Consider the following 16007-nt stretch of genomic DNA (forward strand, 5'->3'; position numbering starts at 1 on the left):
TGGGCTCCCCTTCTGCCACTGGCCTGTCCCTCTTGGTGTCCTTCCAGGCTGGGCCTGCGCTTCGGGTTCGGTTTTGCAACATGGTCATGCTGAGGGTCCTGGGAAGGCTTCTCCTTTTTACTTGAATTAAACAAACAAGAACAGTTGGGTATACAGTTTAGAACTGCTGAACAGATGGTGACTGGAGCAATTGTTCTCTCTCAAACCAGCAGCACGTTTCACCCTTTGCAGATCGAAGGCCGGCAAGCAGGGGCCTTGGGTCTGCTGCCGGTCCGTGTCCCTGCAGGGGCGTGTGGTCTCCGCTGGGAAGCCGGGGAGATGTTACCTGCTTGAGAGGATCTTTATGCTTGTCTTTCTGCCTAGTACTCCACACGGGGTTTGGGGTGTGTGTGAAAGAAACCATCTTTTTCTTTTTTAAAACTTATTTATTTGAAAGAGTGTCTTTCTCTCTCTCTCTCTTTCACACACACACACACACACACACACACAGATTTTCTATCTGCTGGTTCACTCCCCAAGTGGCTGCAACAGCCAGGACTGGGCCAGGTTGAAGCCAGGATCCAGGAGCTTCATCTGGGTCACCCACATGGGTAGCACCTAGGTCATCTCTGCTGCTTTTCTCAGGCACATTAGCAGGGAGCTTGATTGGAAGTGGAGCAGCTGGGACGCAAACCATGCCCATATGGGATGTCGGCATCCCAGAGGGTGACTTTACCTGCTACGCCACAGTACCAGACCCAGAAGCCATCTTTAGTCTGGATTTAGTGAGTCACACGGAATGAACAAGTGTAGTTGTTTCTTGCTGGGTATCATGGGGTATGACATTTATAAACTCTCCTTTGGTGAATTTGTATAAACAGTCGGTCACAAAGAAAGTGTTGTCTTCTAAGATTTTTTGGAGAATGAGCAGAGGATTTTCCCATGTGTCTGCTGAGCCTGTGTGTTGGGAACAGTGAGTCTCGTGAACACAGATGGTTCCGGCTGTCCGGCGAGCCCGGGGCCCAGGAAGCAGCTCCAGCACACTGCAGCCATCATTTGGCTGGGCCCAGGTCCAGAGGTGCAGCTGAATCAGAGGGTGGTTTAGCTCAGACTCTTCGGGTTTGGTACATTTTGAAAACCTAGGTTTGATGTTTTCAAGTTGTTGAATAGGTGTTTTTAAAGATTTATTTTATTTATTTGAAAGGCATGTGACACAAGAGAGGGAGAGACAGAGACAGAGAGAGAGAGAGAGAGAGATCTTCCATCTGCTGGTTCCCTCCCCTAAATTGCTGCAATGGCTGGGGCTGGGCCAGGCCAAGACCAGGAGCCTGAAACTCCTGGATTTCCTGCATGGGTGACTGGCACAAGCACTCGGGCCATCTTCTACTGCCTTCCCAGGTACATTAGCAGGAAGCTGGATTGGAAGTGGAGCAGCCAGGACTCAAGCTAACCCTCCAGTATGGGATGCTGGTATTACAGGATTATTATACATATATTATTAGAGGTATTATATTAGCTTGTTGCACCACAACGCTGGTCCCTGAATACATTTTTAACTCTTGCTATGTTCCTGATTCAGATTTAGATTTGGTGTTTGTGTTTGGTTTGAGTTTGATTACACAAAATGTACTGCAGCTGTTGGTGAGCAGTGTATTTTGATTCAAGTCACTTCTCCAGATAGCATCAGTGTTATAAAATTTATTTCCTGTGAACTAGCCTTTTTCCAGGATGGTTGTGTGTGTCAATCTCTGGTTTCGTAAATATTCTGCCTGAAAAGTTCCCAGACTTGTATTTGTGCTTTGCCATGATGTAGAAGTGGTAAGTTCTTAACACTAAAGTCAGCAGAGGTTTTGCTAAATACAATGTGTGGATTTTGTCTTGTTGGTACCAGGTAATTGCTTGCAGTGAGCTAGCATTCGGGAAGTAGTGAGCTAACTCCTCACTCATGCAGTCCACGAACATTCAGTGTGTGCTAGCAGGTGGGAGTATATTTATAAGTAAAGCTTATGTGTGTGTGTGTGTATATATATATATATATATATATATGTAAACGAGATGTCTACAGTAGCAACAGAGAACCTTCTGGAAGGTTTTAGAAAGTCTGCTCTGATGCAGTTTAGTGTTACAGTACCTAACATTTATGGGGCAAACACTGAATGAGTGGTTAAGTGACAGTGACAGAGGAGTCAGAACATGAACTCAGACTTGCTTCCTCCAGCACATGAACCTTTGGCACTAGGGACGTTTGGAGCCCAGATGAGGGGGCTGCATCTCGGACCAGTAGCATCTCCCCCAAGTTGTGATGACTTCAGCTGTCTCCAGACATTGTCAGATGTTGCTGGAGGGTCCCTCGTCCCTGGATGCAAACGCTGCCCTAGGGCTTGCCCTTGTCACCACTGCTGTCTACACTTCCCAGTTAAGTGAGTGCTTAGTGCGGGATAAGTGTGTTTACAGTGGAGTCCAGATTCCTGCTGGAGGCAGAGGACACATGTCAGCACCGTCTGGGCTTGCAGGGAAGAGTCCATCTCACAGAAGGAGCCCTGTGAGCTGAGCTTTGAAGGACTTGGACTGCTCAGAGAAAGGGAAGAATACAGGAGCCGCGCGGGACCCCAGGGCACAAAAGCAGGAAGCGGGAGGAAATAGGGCAGAGGGAGGGGATGACAGGCCACTCGCTGTGGGCCCTTGGTTTCCCTCCTGATTGCTGTTTGCTTGTTTACTCCCTTGGAGCAGCAAGCAAGCCAGTTCATGGCAGCCTTCCTTCAAACTGAGGGTGGTGTGTGGGTCAGCAGGGGCCAGGTTGTGCTGCAGTAACAAACAAGCCTGTACGGTCGGTGGTGGAAAACAGGCTGGGTATATTCCTGCCCTTGCTGCATCCCTGCTGTGTGGGGCTGGCCGCGAGCTCCTCTCCATTGTTGTCCTCACCCTGTGGCCCCAGCGGATGGTGCCTGTCCCCATGGCAGAGGGAACAAGAACTTGGCGATTGCATCCTGACCCCTAAAGCTGCAGCCCCGAGGAGAGACCCACCTCCCACCTCTGCTCACATTGGATTGACCACGTGAGTCTTGTGTTCTCACCTAATTTTCTTTAAAGATTTGTTATTTTTATTTGAAAGGCAGAGTTGGAGAGCGACAGAGACAGAGACAGAGAGAGAGAGGAGGTCGTCGATCCGCTAGTCCACTCCCCAAATGGCTGGAGCCAGGCCAGGCCGAAGCCAGGAGCAGGAGCTTCATTCAGGTCACCCGCATGGTTGCAGGGGCTCAAGCACATGGGCCATCTTCTGCTGCATTCCCAGGCCAGTGGCAGGGAGCTGGATCGGAAGTGGAGCAGCTGGGACTGGAACTGGCACCCATATGGGCTGCCCGCACTGCATCCTCAACTAATTTTAAGGGGCAAAAGAGTCGGCCTACTGTGTGCTTGGGGAAATGACCTGGGACTCAGCCTGAGTCTGGTACCTGGAAAGAGCACCCATATGGGCTGCCCGCACTGCATCCTCAACTAATTTTAAGGGGCAAAAGAGTCGGCCTACTGTGTGCTTGGGGAAATGACCTGGGACTCAGCCTGAGGCTGGTACCTGGAAAGAGCCAGCATGCATGATGTGGCATCCTCCGTGTGCCAAACTCAGTGAGAATTTGCTGAGCAAAAAGGGAAAATTAGACTGCTAAGATTCCAGAAAAAGTGAGTTCTCTGAATCAGCCACAATAGGGCCTTGTGGGTTGGGACCAGGTCACAGACCCTCCTTTTGAGAGTTGGGACGTTGTGGGTGGGAGCGCAGGGTGGGGGTTCTTGGAGCAGGCATGAACCTGGGTGTGGAGGGCCGCTGCCCTGAGGTGCGTGGTTGCTCCTGAGGACGCTGGAAGTATCTAAGCATCCGACCGCCCCAGAGCTTTCGCTGGCTGTCCCTGTAGTAAGCCCGAGGCAAGTGCTGGGCAGCAGGATGGTGTCCGTTGTGCGTCTGAGAGATGCCAGCAGCGGGGAGGCTGTAGGAAGCCCAGACAAAGGCCTCATCCACCAAGGCGCGTTCTGCTCGCCAGAAACTTCCAGACCACGACTGTGTCGCCGGCCCTGGGGTGAGGAGATAGAGCGGGAGCCGGGCTGCACCGGGTCTAAAATGGGATGAAACCGGAAACCTGTGGGGAGGATGCAGCCCTTGTCACCCCTCGGCAGAGGGGGCACCGAGGCCTTAGAAAAACACAGATAAAAATAGTAGTCGTTTGCCACTTCCCTCCCCAGTAGAATGTTGTCTCCAAACCTGGCTGCTTCCGAACATCTTGGCTGTGGCGTGCAGGAGCGGGAGGGAGGGGGTACTGGCATCCCTCAGAGGCACACAGAGTTGGCAGTGGGGGGAGGCCTGGAATAGGGGCTGGGGTCTTACCAGAGTGTGTGTGTCTGTGATAGGTGTCAGAATTTCTGGATGTGTGCATATGGGTGTGTGCTTGTGTATACACGTAGTATGGGTGTGTGGATGCATGGATGGTATGTATAGGTGCTCATGAACATGGGGCTGCACACACGTGTTCATGTATGTGCGTCTATGGGGTCATGGCATGTACACCTGTAGTCGTGTGTGTGTGTGTGTGTGTACACGTGGCTGGCCGTGGGCAAGTGCCCCCGTGGGAGGGGTGCTGGGAGCTGTGTGCAGCAGGAGCGTTACTGACCATCCTGTGGTTTGCTGATAGCCGCCTGAGCGAGGCTGTGTGTGCTTCCTCCCTCCTCCGCAGATGCTGCGGTGCACCCAGGGAGGTGTGGCAGCTCTCTGGCATTGCACACCTCCGGCTTATACTGTCCTTTTCTCAGAGGGCAGCTGGCTTTTGGGAGCTCCAGCAGGCGGCACTGGGCCAGATCCTGTGGCTGCGGGTCGGCACAGCAGATGGGCTGGGGCAGGGGCGTGCGGGGCCAGGCTGAGCACCTGCTCCTCTTCCTGCCAGGCTGCTGCTCCCTGCATCGTTGCGTCCCACCATGGTCCGCGGCATCCCGCTGAGCCAGGTGTTTGCGAGTGTTCAGGCCCTGTGAGTGGTCTGAAGAAAGGAGGTCTGGGGGGATGGTGCAGGAGCCCAATGTCTCCCCTTCTTTCCCCGTTGTCTGCTCAGGGGCAAGCTGCTCATGCGCAGACACTCTGCTTGTCCTAGGATTGCGATCATGCCCAGGGGGACTGAGTTAGGTGAGGGTTCAGACTGCTGTGGGCCTCACAAGCGCCTGCACTTCCCGGGGGAAGCTTCTGGCCTGCTGGGACCTGGGCAGCAGTGGGACTCAGAGAGGGGCCTGCCTCCTAGGGCAGCCATGTCCACCCCGCTGTGGTGGGAAGGTGGTTTAACTGGGCTCCGCTCAGAGCCCCTGCCCTGAGGGCTCTGGAAGACACAGGTGCTGTGTAGAAAACCAAGACTGTTATCTTGCTCTCAGCCACACCCCACGGGAAACCTGTAGCCCTTCCTCTGGGGAGCTCTGGGGCCAGCCCTAGCGAGCTTCCTGTGAGGCGGAAGACCTTCCTGCAGGGGAAGAGAAGAAAGGGAAATGGCCACCCCAACACTGGGCTTCCTGCTTGCCTAGCGGGGCTGTGCAGTGCAGGAAGCCCCCTCCTCCCCTTCTCGCCTGCATCTCTGTGTTGGGGGCTGGGGCGGGGGGAGGTAGGGGGTGTGAGGGATACCAGGGAATGGCGGGCACCTCCATAGGTTCAATGCACACCTCAGAGGGGGGATGGGCAGTACTCCCAGGGAGCCTCTGGTGGGCAAAGGGCATCTGTCACCTCACCTCTGTGACCAGTGCTAGGAGGTAGGTAGGTTTCCGGGTTATTTCTGGTTATGAGCAATTTCCTTTGGGCAGCTTTTCCAAATGGGGCATGAATGGCATTGGAGGTGAACATTGCTGTTGTTTGGGACAGTCCCGCACACTGCAGGACACTGGCCTCTTTGGCCCTGGGGCACTGTTGACCAGTAGCAGTAACTGGTACCCCCAACACACACACACACACACACACACACACACTCTTCCAAACATCCTCTAGGACTGGGGTGGGTACTACATCTGGGTAGCAACCACTGTAGGAACTGTTTTTTGTTTTAAATAGATTTTTGTTTACTTGTTTATTTGAAAACCAGAGAGAGACAGGGCCAGGGCTTAACTTGCTGTACCGTAGTGTTGACTACAGCAAAGAGTTATGTGCTTTGGCAAAATCTCGGGAGAATATCAAGTGGGAATCAAAGGGCTTTTTTTTTTTTTTTTTAAAAAAGATTTATTTATGTATTTGAAAGAATTATACAGAGAGGAAAAGCAGAGAGAGATAGAGAGAGAGGTCTTCTATCCACTGGTTCACTCCCCAATTGGCCACAACAGCCAGAGCTGCACTGATTTGAAGCCAGGAGACAGGAGCTTCTTCCGGGTCTCCCATGTGGGTACAGGGGCCCAAGGACTTGAGCCATCTTCCACTGCTTTCCCAGGCCATAGCAGAGAGCTGGATCAGAAGTGGAGCAGCCAGGACCCGAACCAGTGCCCATATGGCTGGCATTGCAGGCTGCAGCTTTACCCACTATGCCACAGCACTGGCCCCAAGGGTTTATTTTTTAAGGGGGGGTGGGGCTAGGAGATTAGGATAAAATGGAGGATGTCAGACTGAGAACTGTCCCATCAGCTTGGACAGCCCTGATTGAATTGTTTTAAGTGACAAAGTTTCATCTCTCATCCTACTTATGAGCACCCTCAGTGTTCCCTCTGGGGCCAGCTTCATGGGGTGTGACCAGCACCCTTGTGCAGGCCCCTCCTGCTGAAATGGTTCACACTTCCTATTGGAATCTTTGGGGGTGTGTTTTGTAAGGGAAGTCCACCGGGACCAACAAGCATGAGCCCGCTGGGCTGGTTCCCACTTGGCTTCTGCCCCTTACCCCCCAGTAACTGCCGACACCTTTGACCCCATTAGGGACCTGGGCAGGAGATTTCCAGGGGAACAGGATCAGTGCTGCTGGTATCCCAAGGTAGGGCGTGGTGGCCATTCCTTCCCCAGGCTGACAAGACCACAAAGTGGGCAACTTGGCTTGGAAGCCTCCACCTCCCTCCGGGTCCAGTTACCAACATGCTGGGCACAGGGGTTGGAATCGCTTTGTATCTGGTGGTCTTGAGGACAGGGGACCTCTTGCTTCCAGCCTGGCAAGAGGGGAACACCGTAGCCACCCTGAGCAGCCTCCTGGCATCCTGTGTGGGTCTGCATTCACCCAGAGAGTATTTCCGGTGCTCCAGGGAGCATGACATTAAATAACAAACAGGAAACAGTGCAACAGTGTGAGAGACTGCAGGATAAGGGCAATGGTTTGATATTTTAGTACCTTTCATGGCGCCTTTTCCTGTTCTTTAAACGAGGGCTCTGCGTTCTCACTTTGTACCAGGCTCTGCAGATTATGTAGCCAGATATTTATGTAATGTTTACCTGCAATTTCTGTTGAGTTTTCCCCTCCTGTTTCTGGAAAGAAAAAAGGCAGGCAATTGAAAGGGCTCCCTGCGAGCACAGGGACTTGCATCCATCTTCTCCCTTCCCTGGTTGCTGGCAGCCCTCCCCAAACTTCTTTTCCAGTGCCACCCGTCAGCACAGCGTTTTCCAGAGCAGACAGGCCGGGAAGACAGGCTTGCCCGTTGCTGAGATGCGGCTGATGGGCGGTGAGCCTTCCTGCCAGGGAGCTATTGCTTCATGGGCATGAGTTGTGGGACCCGCTCTGGGGGGAGCGCTGGGCCCGGGCGGGATGCTGTTGGGATATTACACAGGAGTCATAAAGTAAGCTTCCAGGAAATGAGAGGCTCCATCCACTGTCACCAGCAAGCTTAATAAGGGACTGTTTGTGAACCGGGTAGTGCTGTACCAAAAGGTAAACACTGTCCCCTCCATTGAGGGTCCTGAGAAGCTGACCTGACCACAGATAAGGAGTCTGGAGAAAGCGTACCACCTTCTTGCGGTAGCATCTGGAGCTGTCCTTAGGCCTGGTGCAGCTCTTCGGTATGCAAAGGATGGAAATACCGGCACCTTTTCCTCTTCCACCTCTCAGGATGGGACACGGTTGAATGCACTGCTGGGCCCCCAGCAGACGGCTGCTCAGGCTCCCTGCCCCATCAGCTGTTTGAACAGTCCCTTAGTTACTGGGCTCCTGCACTGGCTAACTCGTTAGCATAGCAGAGTTACTCAGAAACCCAGATGTCTTCCACATCTCCCTCTGCTCTGTCCCCAGGGCATGTCGGCTCTTGTCTTCTGGTGGTCCCAGAAGGGCTGATGCAGGTCCCTGTGTCCTGTGCCAGCACGAAGACATCCCAAGGGGGACAGAGGAGATGGCTCACATCGGTGTCTTAGGTGAAGATGGCTTTCTCAGGAGTCTCCCAGCAGACACCTCCGTGTCTCATTGGCCGGGATTGGTCACACACTCGGGCTTGGGAGTGGCTTCCAACAGTTGGTGTTTACTGCTGGAGCAGCTCCTCTGGGCACACGGCGAAGTCCCCTTGGGGGAGGGGGGCAGAGACAGACACGCAAGCAAAATCAGATCCTGTAACTGTTCCCTGCCTCCTTCTACAAAGGGTTTAAGGCTGATTCTTTTCTGTGTCCTTTTTGGTTTTTAATAAAATGTCAATGTTACAGAGAAAGCAGCTCCCCATTACGGTGACGAAATGAGTGGTTTAACTCATCTTAAGTGTACTTGGTCTTCATGATAAACTGCCTAGCTTTTTCAGAACCTGGTTTGACCCGGTTCATCCGTTGGTTGTGTCAGGTTAGCGCCACTTTATATTTCCATTAGTGTTGGTTTGGGTCATCTGCTCGCCATTGTGAATGTGGAACTGTCTTACGGCTGATGCGGCTCAAGTGTTCAGGTGCCAGGCACTAAGCATCCCTCACGAAGTGTCTCATTCCGTCCTCAGAGCAGCCCATTTCCAGATGTGGAACTGAGGCACAGCCAGTGCGGTGAGGGGTTGCTGTAGGTTCCCGGGCCCTAGCTTTGCTCCCCACCTAATCCACGGCCCACGGTGGCTGGGGGCAGTTCTGTGTCTTGTTACTGATGCAGCAATTGGTAAAAACGACCGCTTTCTTCTCCCTGGAGTTGCTTCCTTGGGAAAGGTTCCCCTCAGTGGTGTCGCTGGGCCAGTGGCCAGAAGAATGTCCTGAAGTTCCTGCGTCCACCCACGTGGCTGAGGAGCCACCTGCACCTGCTGCTTCTCTTGCAGCCTCCAGGCCTCCTTTGTAGCTGGGCAGTGTCTTGTAGGCCCTTCAGCTCTTAATTTTTTTTTTTGACAGGCAGAGTGGACAGTGAGAGAGAGACAGAGAGAAAGGTCTTCCTTTGCCGTTGGTTCACCCTCCAATGGCCGCCGCGGCCGGCGCGCTGCGGCCGGCGCAACGCGCTGATCCGATGGCAGGAGCCAGGTGCTTCTCCTGGTCTCCCATGGGATGCAGGGCCCAAGCACTTGGGCCATCCTCCACTGCACTCCTGGGCCACAGCAGAGAGCTGGCCTGGAAGAGGGGCAACCGGGACAGAATCCGGCGCCCCGACCGGGACTAGAACCCGGTGTGCCGGCGCCACAAGGTGGAGGATTAGCCTAGTGAGCCGCGACGCCGGCCTCAGCTCTTAATTTGTAATCCCTTAGTTATCAAGAACCAAGACTGGGCTTTCCCCGTGGTGATGGCCTGTACTTACTCACGGCTTATTGCCTATTCAGCTCCACTGAGCAACCCCTGACGGCACAGTCGATAGCATTTTATATAGTAAACAACCAGGTATGTTATTTACATGTCTCTGTTTCCATTCTGTGGTTTTTCTCTGGAAATTATACTTCATTTTGCAACAGTGTTTTTAGTCTCCATTAGCCTGACAGATCCTTCTTTCCCATGTGAAGGTGTTCTGCATTGCCCGGGGCCTGGAAAGAGAGCGGGCACGGGACTGCAGGGGCACGGCTGTCACTGATTTTCCTTTGGCATCCAGTGTTCATGATGGGTCAGTCCTTGGAGGACTGGGCTTTTGGGGAACCCCCAGGAATCAGTGAGGCTGAGAGCTGGTGCCTGGTGCTGGCAGGCTGGCCCCTGGCCATAGGCAGCCACTCCAGTTCTGTGGCCACCTCTACACCTTGGCAACAGCGTGGCGACTGAAGCACCCAAGCCCAGAAAGCCAGACAGAGTGGCGGCTGGAGACTTTGCAGAATCCTTGTAATTAGAAATGGAAAAGGCCATTGGCTCGTGTGCCCTCCTCCGCCGCCACCCAGACCTAAGCCAGTTTTAGAAGGTGACATGTAATTTGCTCTGTCACTTGAGTTTTCCAGGCCTCAGCTGTGACATCCAAGCGCTGAAGCAGATCAGGATTTTTTAACCTTTCTGGGGTCTTGTGCCGGCCGAGAAAATGGCCAAAAGCTGCGCCACCTCCCCCTGGCTGCTCGACCTGCTCGGCACACAGTGATCTGGAAGCCTCAACCTCAGCCTGCAGGCTGCAGGTTTAGAACCGCAAGGCTTGCTAGGCCCTGGCCTCCCTCTCAGCTCAGAAAACCCACGTCCTGGAGTCTCCTGGTCCAGGAACCTCGGAAGAGACGGGGGCCACGGGGAGTCGACTGTATTTACTCAGAGGAAGCCACTGTCCAGCCAAGGGTTTTTAGTTGGTTTAGCATCTGTTGTAGTTCAGGATGGAGTTCAGCTTTGTGATACCAGTTCTTTCCTCTCACTCCTGGTCAGTGTCATCGTGAACTCTCCCAGGTCTGTGGGGTGTGATGCACTTGAGGTGCTCTTCGGTCTCCACCTCTCAGGATGGGGGAATGCTGGCCAGGTGTCCCTCTCTCAGCAAGTGTTAGCCTCTGCCTGCTGAACAGCCCCTTGGCAGCCGGGAAAAGACACAACAGGCTGCTTGGGTTGATGTTTATGGGTGCCTGGGAGGTGGAAGATAGGAAGAAAAATCCTTCTGATTGCTCCATGGGTCCTTCCCCGGCACTCTAGGTTTGGTTGGCTAAAAGGCTTCGCTTCAGGTCCCTGGGACTTTGAATTCCTCAACTGATCTGCCTGCCAGTGAGTCCCAGGAATGATTCCAGCCATGAATATCTGTTGTTGAGCATCAGGAGACAACAGTATAGGCCGATTGATAGAGCTGGAGCGGAGTTGCCTGCGGCCTCCAGCTGTCCGGGCCAATCAGCCTCCTAGAATGGGCCACATGCAGTCACAGATGTAAGGCTTTCTGGGAGGCTGAAGGGGTACGTGCCTGTGTGTGCTTACAGGCCTGTTCGCCTGTTTGTATTTGACCCAGAGAATTGACAGCAAGTTTGGACAGGGGGTAGAGAATCTTCTTAATAGTCTGCAAGTTTCTAGAATCTTTTCTCCCGTTCCGGCTGCCAACATGCTTCTGGGACTGTAGGGCTAAAAAGTGATAAAGGAATTATCTCCTAAGTATTTTTTTTCAAGATTTTAAGGTGACTTTGCCATGTGGGAGAATGGCCTGAGTGTGGGCTCACTGGTCTTTAACTCTCCTTAGGCGCTTCTGATTCTACCTGAGTTACTGATCCTGTTCTTATCTCCCTCCTGTTCTGGAATTCAACCCAACATCTAACCCCTCTCATCATGCAAAAAGCATGTGCTGTTGAAAAGCACATACTGTATGCCAGAGAGGAGCTTATGACTTGAAAGGAATGTACACTCCAGCTCCAGATTTCCCATGAGGCCGAAGTTGTGTGGAGTCCCGGGGTTTCTCCCGGCAGCCGCGGAGAGGAAAGCCTCTTACTGAGGGCCTGGGCCCAGCATCATGGCATGCCTGTCGCTCACTGGTCAGGAGCCAGTGACCTCTGAGAAAGTGTGGCCGTCAAGTCCCGAGCACGAGGCACTGCTTTGTTTCAAGCCACGGCAGACTCTGTCCAGTGTCACTTTTACCTCCATTGCTTTTGTCAGGTTTTCGTGCTCCTTTCCCTGGAGTGAGGACATGGTGCACTTCCCAGAAGGACTGTCTTCAGTGCGGTCTGTTCAGTTTCCCAGGGAGCCAGGAGACACACTTAGCAGAGGGCTTCTCCAGCCCCATACATCCTCACCAGCACACACAAGACACTTCAGACAGGAAACTCCTAACCTTGACCAGTAACTGTTGGCTGTTGGGGTGTGGCTACCCTAGACTGTGCAATGCTGTAAACAGCTAATCCCATTAGCACTTTCTTGGCTATGCGGAATTACATTGGGGATCCAATTTAATAAGAGTTAATAATTTGTAGTAGGCATTTTACAGCATGCTAAGCATTTTCTGAAGTGCTTGTTCTATTAATGTTTAGACTACTAATTACTTTAGCAGGTCCCCACTTCACATACCGCACAGGTGAGTTGAATTCTGTTTACTATTCAGTTACCCAGCGTTCTCTGGGGGTGCTGCATTGTGGGGCAGCCGGTTAAGCTGCAGCTTGGGACAGCTGCATCCTATAAGGGAGTGCGGTCCAGTTCCCAGCTACTCTGCATCTGTTTCAGCTTTGCAGTTAATGCAGTATGGCAGGCAGTAGATGGCCACTCACGTGGGAGACGGACAGAGTTCCTGGCTCTCGCCTGGTCCATCCCTGGATGTGGCGGCCATTTGGGGGAGTGAACCGATGGATGGAAGATCTTGCCTTTTTGCCTTTGGAGTAGATGAAAATAAACATTAAAAAAAAAAAAAAGTTCCCTGGAGTCTAGAGTCTGACTATCTTAGTTGAGCTCAGTAAATACAAACTGTGAGTGACGTCTTTGCGTGCAGAACGGGTACTCTACAAGCTGTGTGCGGGGTTAGGCACAGTGTCAGCTGAAGAAATGAAGGTAAAAAAAATCGGTCCTTCCAACAACATTAAGTAATAATGGGAACACATTTGTTGCTTCTGACCTGAAGGGACTGAGGGGAGCCTGAAGATTGAGTCTGACCTACAGTGTCCCTTTCAGTTCTCAAAGAAGCCCTACAAAAGTACCATAGACTGAGGCAAAACATTAGGCGTCCCCGACCACCGGGACGGCCTCCTGCGGCGCTGAGACCAGCAGCCGCAGCCTAAGGTGTTTCCCAACTGCCGGCTGCAAAACCGACGCGACCGTAGCCCCTCCTCTCCGGCAGCCCCCCTTCCTCCGGTGGCCCCGCCTCCTCGGGCAGCCCCCTGGCCCGGGCGGTGCCGCCCCCGCCACGTGACCGGCGCTGCCGCAGAGCATGTCGGGAGGCGGCGCCCCCTCCCTGGCCGCGGGCTTCCGCGCGTGGGCGGCACCGCAGGACGGGCGGGCCTCGCGCTGGAGTGGGTGGGGCACGAGGCTGGGGGAGAAACCACGGGAAGGAAAAGCCCCTGGCTGGGCGGCGCCAAGCAGGCTTGCGCTGAGTGTGGAGGGCCGCACGACTGTTAATTATAAACAAGGGAGAAAGGGAGGCGGGCCGGGCCGGGTCCCTGGGTCCCCTGCTGCGGGCGCTTCCTGGGGGAAGGGGTGTTCTGCGCTTCACCCAGGGGTGCTGGCGCTCAGCCTTCCTGAGGCCCAGGAGGTAGGACTCCGGGAGTAATGGACATTTCCTAGCGATAGCTGCACATTCCACCCCCCCCCCCCGCCCACTCAGACATTCCCCATTTTCTCATCATCACTTTCTCTCACTTAAACACACACACTTAGCCCTTGGCAAGCAAAGTGGAATCTCGGGTCCTTCTTAGACCTCAGTGTTTAAGCTGCTGAAACACAGGGCATATTTGGTTTAGATATTTCACTGTTAGGAAAATAAACCACCCCCTGCAGTTACACCAGCTCAGAGCTTTCCTCAATGGGGTCAGTGTAGATTATCTCTTTGGAGGGAAAAAAAATGTTTAATTAGTAAGGGATAACATTCCAACTCCTAGCTCCTTGAGGCTGGGGGAGCTGGGGCAGGAAACAGTTATGTTTGAGCAAGTCCAAAACTCTCGGGCCCAGGAAACTCCAGGGGAAGTACAGTACCCGCGATGGATTTTCCTGTAGCTCGTTGACCCGGCTCTCCCGGTTCAGATTCCGTTCTGGAATAGTCGATTCTGGACTGACCAATAGGAAGGCACCTTGTTTATGGGTCTCCACTAATACCTGCACAACCAAGAGTCTTGCAGGGCGGGAGTTGTGTTTCTTGGGTGCTTTGGAGTCAGTGATTGGATTAAATCTTGGCCCTTACTGTGCCAGTACAAGAGCCTGGAGTTAGCTGCCCAGCTTGGTAACAGCTGCCGTGAGGCCCTCAGAGCATGGGCAGCCTGGCAGAAGGAAGCGCTCCTCCGTGCCTCTCCGTGATGAAGTGGGGGAGCCATCACGGTGATGTTTCTCCTGAGGGAATGAGTGGTCGCCCTACTCTACCTGGCCCTGATGCCCTCATGTCGCTGACATTTTCTCTGGTCTGAGCAGGCATTTCCTGCCCTTCCGATCCCCTTCTGTGTGTGTGTGTGTGTGTGTGTGCGCGTGTTTGCAGGCGCGCGCGCCTGGGTGTTTGAGGAGGAAGGTTGCTGATAAGGAAGCCATAGGTGAGCAGGAAATGGCGACTTGGTACCATTGTTCTGCAGATTTGGGGAGTGCTGATGAGGCTGATGCCGAGGAGGAACCAGCCCACCGTGACCTTGAGCCCTCTGATCACAAATGGTGGGTTAGTAGTGCCCCTGGGGTGCTCATTCGTGCCTGTCCACAGCAGCCCTAGGAAGGCTTCCCCTGGTGCTGCCAGGTCGCTGAGCAGGCAGTTTTAATCCCTCCCTGGTGAGTCGCTGATGCCATTTTAGGCAAGATTCTCACCTTCTGTACAAGCACTTCCTGCTCTGCGTGTGTGCGTGTGTGTGTGTGTGTGTGTGTGTGTGTGGAGACGGGTGTGAGTAAAGTGCCTTGCGTATGTCATAAACGGTACTGACTACTTTTTTTTGTTTTTGATTAATGAAGTTGTGCTACACTGGGTGTCATGGAGAATATCCCACTGAAAACTGCTCTCAAAATGTTGGTAAGGGGTGGGCCTGTGGCTCTGTGGTTAGGCCACCCGTTGGGACACCCACATCTCTTATCAGGTGCCTGGGTTCCAGTCGCGGCTTGGCTCCTGATGCTTCCTGCTGATGGGCATCCTGGCACGTGGCAGGTTATGACGGCTCACGTAGTTGGGTTCCTGCCACCCCCATGGGAGATCTGCATTGCCTCCCCCGACCCCATGTCGTGGGCATTTGGGGAGTAAATCAGTGGCTGGGAGCCCTCAGTCTCTAAACAGAAAATAAAAGAAAAAAGAAAAAAAGTCAACAGTGAGATGATAATGTTGGGTTCTTCAGATGTGCTAGGCATTGTTCTAAGTGCTGTAAATGTTTTCACTTATTTACTGCTCATAACAGCCCTACGAGGCCAGTGCTATTAATTGATCGAACTTGCAGGCAAGGAAACTGAGGAACAGAATGTTCTAGCAGGGGAATGCCGGCCGCCTGGCTGCAGTCTGCTCCTAGCCCTTCTCCCCTGCACTGCCTGAGGTACAGGTGACCCGGATGTTGTTGTCAGCAACCTACGGGGTGCCTGGAGGTGCTAAGACCCTTGGAGGGCATCCTTGGAATGTTAGGGGGGTGGGCGGTGTCCACAGCCCCTCCTCTCGCTGTCACAGAGCTGCTGGGGCCAGGAGGCCGCAGTCTTCAGCCTGCCTAGCCAAGGAACAAATGGCCCACTGAGTGCTTTGCTTTAGACTGAGCCCTTTCGCTGCCTCTTGGCCTGATGGGCCCTTATTATCAACATGTTAGAAAGCCAGAGCTGTTTCCTTCTGGGAGGTGGAGGGGGTGCAAGGAGGCCAGCAGGCCACAGAGAGTTCAAGGAACTCCGGGGAAACTTCAGGCATTGTTCCCTGCCCGGCAGCTCTTCCCGGGTGCTCCCCAGCAGTTGCTGGCCTTGCCAGATGGCACTGGTTTGCCACCAGCTCGACCAGCTCTTTCTTGAGCGGCTGAGCGTAGCCCTCTTAATTTCAAGCCAAAAAGGAGCAGCGGGCTGGAGAGGGTCCCTGTCTTGGAGATGAGCAGAGTGGCAGAGCTGGCCCTGCCCGGGGCTCTTCCTGGAGGCGGTCAGCAGATGTGTGAGTACGATGTGCAGGGCTGAGTGCAGAGGAGACGCC

The 16007-nt window shown here is 53.6% G+C and overlaps 1 protein-coding gene across 2 annotated transcripts in view; it reads left to right on the forward strand.

Annotated features, from left to right (window-relative positions):
* The window catches only part of LOC100350928 (inositol-trisphosphate 3-kinase B), a 100199-nt gene that overhangs the window by 19754 nt on the left and 64438 nt on the right, over window positions 1-16007 (forward strand). Inside the window, exon 1 of one of the 2 annotated variants that reach the window (XM_089311476.1) lies at window positions 15835-15968. The exons of the other annotated variant lie outside the window; for it this stretch is intronic. The gene's annotated coding sequence lies outside the window, so the exon portion shown is untranslated. Of the gene's footprint in view, window positions 1-15834; window positions 15969-16007 lie in introns of those variants that run through there. 2 annotated transcript variants of the gene reach the window in all.

This window comes from Oryctolagus cuniculus, chromosome 13 (genome assembly GCF_051225735.1).
Source record: "Oryctolagus cuniculus isolate XC-2025 breed Fujian yellow rabbit chromosome 13, ASM5122573v1, whole genome shotgun sequence".
Classification (NCBI taxonomy): Eukaryota; Metazoa; Chordata; class Mammalia; order Lagomorpha; family Leporidae; genus Oryctolagus; species Oryctolagus cuniculus.